This window comes from Gavialis gangeticus, unplaced genomic scaffold (assembly GCF_001723915.1).
Source record: "Gavialis gangeticus isolate Ggan-Ray unplaced genomic scaffold, GavGan_comp1, whole genome shotgun sequence".
Taxonomy (NCBI): Eukaryota; Metazoa; Chordata; order Crocodylia; family Gavialidae; genus Gavialis; species Gavialis gangeticus.
This window is the reverse complement of record NW_017729024.1, coordinates 7,812,266-7,816,931: the sequence shown is the minus strand read 5'-3', so window position 1 is coordinate 7,816,931 and position 4,666 is coordinate 7,812,266. Positions and strand designations below refer to the sequence as shown.

At 38.5% G+C, this 4,666-nt stretch overlaps 2 long non-coding RNA genes across 4 annotated transcripts in view; both read left to right on the top strand.

Moving 5' to 3' along the window:
* Positions 1–63, top strand: part of LOC109297221 — a 7,822-nt gene extending 7,759 nt beyond the window's left edge. The window contains exon 3 of the long non-coding RNA XR_002097249.1: positions 53–63. This is a non-coding gene — a long non-coding RNA (uncharacterized LOC109297221). The remainder of the gene's footprint in view (positions 1–52) is intronic.
* Positions 1–4,666, top strand: part of LOC109297220 — a 117,683-nt gene that overhangs the window by 105,415 nt on the left and 7,602 nt on the right. The gene's annotated exons all lie outside the window — the stretch shown is intronic.

Here is a 4,666-nt window from a genome sequence, read left to right as displayed (position 1 = left end):
GCCTCCAGGGGATAAAATCAGCAATTTATGCAACAACACTGAGCTGGGGAAGAGCAGACCTGGCTGGCAGGGAGCTCAGGGGGTCAGCCTGACAGCCCGGGCCTGCTCTTACACAGCTCAACATTGTGTGGAGAGGCATGAGGGTGCTCCAGTGTGGGGCTAGCCAGCAAGCAGCCCCTGCACTGAAGCACCCTTATGCCCCAGCTAGCCCTGTTAGTGTCTACCTGTGTGTTGCGGCACACTAAATAACACCGCCATAGGATAGCACTTGTGCTGACAAGTACTAACATACAGTGACATTTATTAGTTTCCTGTGGCCTAATAGGGCCACACATGTAGATGCTGAGACTTTACTGCAGAGCTAATTAGGCAACTCATGTAGATGCTCCCAGTTGTTTTCCTGATTCTGTACTAGTACCTGCTTAAGTCAAAAGCAGCTCTAACTTACACAATTGGTAACCAGGTCCTAAAGAACAACATGGCAGTGAGAGACTGGTTTAATGCCTCTGCATTATAGTATGTTCCTTACCCCTGGTGTACCCCAACATGTTATTTCCTTTCCCTGATGCATCCCTGCCCAAGGATATGAGCCAGTATTTGAAACTGGAACCACTTCTATCAGATTTACCCCAGCACACAGTTGTCCTCTTCAAAGGAAGCACTCCACAAGCCATTTACTGTGAGAATATAAGGAACTGTTTACTTCTGTGTATTTATTTTAATACCTTGGTATTAAGGGTATTTTAATACCCTTGTACTCTGTGTATTTATTTTAATACCTTGCAAAGCAGAAGTTGAAGGCTTTTTTGCAGATGCAAGGCAGTGGAAAAATCAAGATTTTTTTTCAGTAAAATTCCCCTTATCTTACTCTTGTGTACCTCTTCATTATAAGTTCTGTGGGACTGTAAGGGTACTGCAGACACATACTTTAATATGAGACAGAAAGAAGGATGTTACATTTCAGATCTTCAGGAACCAATTTTTCTCTCATTGAAAGCCATAGAGAATCATCATGTGGCTCCAGTCGTGAAAGATCCACCCTGTATTTCTTTTTCTTCATTGCAAACACATATTCTATAATTTTTCTGATCATAATAAAGTACATATTTTGTGCCCCCCACCAAATTTTCTCAGTGATGAGACCATTCATTCTTCTTAAGTCTAATGAAATGTTATATTTCTCAGATAACTGAATCCATGGCTTGACTTCAGCTTTTGTTTTCTTTACAAATGTTAAGACCACACACTCTGCGCTCTGCTAACATACTGTATTATGCTATTATTAGACAAATGTAATTTTAACAGCACATCACATACATGTTGTAGTTACTGTTGGAACATGCCTTTTAAAAATACCTTTATTGGATGAAATTTTCTCTTTCTCAAGAAAAAATTGGTTCTTTAATATAATTTATTATGCCTTTTAAAATTCTGTCCGTTTGATAAAATCTTTGATATATTATAAATACCTGTAAAGAAAATATAATTTAAAATTCTGAGAGAAAACATCTTTTTTTTTCCCGTTTACAGTTTTCACAAAACCCACACAGGCACCAAGAGAAGACTAACAATAAAAATAATTTAAGTTTGTACAATATACTCTGGGTTGGAAACATTCAAGAGACAGACTTTCATCAGATTAATTTTAAAGCTGTTCTCTGATGAAACTTTGGCTATAACATTGGAATTGGGCTTAAAACAAAGGAAAAGTCATGTATATAACTTATATACATATAACGTATTTAACATGAGTACACTGTTTATGGTCCATTATTGAATCTGCTGTTATTAAAGCATGAAGTAATCATACAGCAATGGGGGTTTGCTCTTACTGCTGCTCCCTGAAGACAGCCACTGTTAAGGCTCATGACATAACAATTAGCTCCCAGTACTCAAATCTAAAGCAGGAGTGGAAATTAGCTAGTGTACCCTGCCGTCCACTCCTAGCTATGAAATTAGTCATGTTTTCCTGTTCAGCACCTCTCTAAACTGCCTTTCTAAGTCTTAGTGTTAAGGGACATCATAAGAAACACAAGAAAGCTTTCCGGTTTCAACCACTTCCATTTTTTGACCACTTCCTACCTCCAAGAAAAACTTCCAATATAACAGAGAATGAAGAGGAAAAGAGAGAAAGAGAGAGAAGGAAGAGGAAATTTAGTAGTAACATACACTTCAAACAAGAAGTCACTGCCTTGAGAGTCTGAAGATGTACTTTAGGACTCCTTAAAGGCGACTGAGTTAAATCCAATTAAAAGTGGCATAGTGCAGAATTAGATCCAAGAATTACATGATACCATTTGAATGAATGAGAAATCTGAGGTTTTTAAAAAGTCTTATAAAAGAGGTCCTGTTGTTGTTTTTTAATTGGTTACTTTATCAGTGGGATTCACTATTGTTTGAGTACCTAAGTTTTTATTTTAAATATGAGGATTTAACAGTGGTTTTGAAAATCTGCATCCATGCCAAGCAAAGTTCCCAGTTTGGGAGACACCAGTACCACTCATGAAATGGAGATACTGGAACAGTGATAAGTATTTCTAAAATCTATTTGGAAAAGACATTTAGAGACATTAGAGAAAAGGAGGTAAATTCTAGTCAGCACTTATTTAGACAGCTTTGGCATTGTAATTAATCACTGCATTTATTCTACCACTTGAAATCCCTGTATTCCCCTGCCCTAGGTTCCTCCAATTTTTACCTGCTTACACAACTACATACTGTCTTTTCAAATTTATAAGTAACAAAATATATGCCAACTCATATTTCCAATACAAATGTGTGTCTGAAGTATAGTTGCTGTGATGTGTGCTGCCCTTTCAGACCATTCTGTTCCAGCTCCCTTCATCCAGCAAGCCCCCCACCATCCGAGTCAGACTAGCAGTTTACCTGCTGTCATTCAAGTGGATTCTCTCCATATTTCTCTTCCTTCTCTATTTTGTTTCAACCTTTTCCCCATTCACCTATTCTTTTCCTCCTTTTTTCAGTTCCTTTGCCCATGATAACTTCTTCCATCTTTTTTTACTCTCTCTCCATTTTCCTCTCAACCCACCAAAGGATTTAAGAATTGTTGCAATCAACCTCTGACACTGTCATCCCATTTTATAGGATTCTCTTATGGAAATATCTTCCTTATGCCTACTTCGACCTTGCCTATACCGCATCTGCTGCAGGTCTCTGGGAGAACACGACCTGCCCACCCAACTCCATTGATGAGGTCCAGAGCCAGAAGTTTGCTGGTGAAATTGCTCTAGACTTGTCCCCAGCGCCTGGCCTCAAGCCCTCAGCCCCTTGTAGGACTAAAAGATTCACCAAAGATTCCTGAAACATCACTGAGAAAACAAGTTGATTACAGATGTTGCTGCAGTAGTTTCTACAATACCACTGGTGATGGGGATCATTGGCTTGATTCTGTCTGCATTTTTTATATCATTTTAACTTTCATTTTAGTTTAAATTCTACTGATATGAGATCAGAATAAAGTCCAATCCCTTTTTTTTTCAACTGTGGATAATGGAATCTTCTGATTTATAGCTGTCTGCAAAGCTCAAATGCACTGCAAGTTTTCCAGCCATTCTAGATTTCTTTCCTATAGAATAGAGATCTTTCGGTTGATTGTCATCTGGAAAATGGCCAGGGAATCTGTATTTGTGATAGTATTTGTAGCTAGTATTAAATCTTGAGTGGATGCCATGTGTGATAAGGATTGATAGATTTATTACAGGCCTGGAGAAGGCAGTATCTCCCCATAGCTTTGGCAGTTCAGTTGAGAACGGCTTGACAACCCTGATTTTCAAGCTCAATGCTTGCTCAGAGAATAAAGTGTGGAAAAATAAGTAAAAGAAAAAGGGTTTGAACTTGAGGGCTGCATTTTCAGAGGACTACAGTTGTATTTCATGCCACAGGAAAGAAACCATCTACTTTGATATTAATGAAGAAAGACCTTGAATAGAGCGATCACAAACACCCATAAGCTTAGTACCTCACATTTTCTGCTGCTTTTCCTTTCTTGACATCCTTGTTAAGGATGAAGTGGTCAAAATAGTAATTGTACAACTAGCGTGTAAAATACAGGGCTGACAAAGGTAGAGTAGGTGGGGGAGGAGGGGCATGAATATTTCCAACTCCAGTGCTGTATCATACATTTTAGTTTTCTTCATTCAAAATATCAACCAAGGCCTGCAGCAGTCTATCATCTCTATGCTTGTATGATTTGGTGTTGTAAAAAAGGTCAACGTAGTCACTGTATAGACTTTCCTCTGAGTCTCTTAACTGGGAGGGCTTGTTTAATTTTTCAAGGGCTTGATAGAAATGTTCGTATGGAATATTTAACTTTTCACTTGGAGTCTTCTTTGGTGCTCGATTCTGGGACATCTGCCTGCTGAAAGCACTTTGCAATAGGTGAAGCATCGCCTCCGATGGGATTTTGTCTCCCATTTTATCAGCGCTACTGCTGGTACCTCCTGTGACTTTGGCTTTTTCCTTTAGGTTCTCCTGTGTGGTGTGGTCCTAAAATACAGAATAGGATCAAAAGCATTAGGAATCAGTGAAGCTTTCTCTGAAATTGGCCTTGTTAACAATAGGAATGTATGTGGCTCTAGGGGGAAAAAAAAAAATATGTCTTATTTAATGTATTGTATACAAGTAACATAGTATAGTATAGTATAGT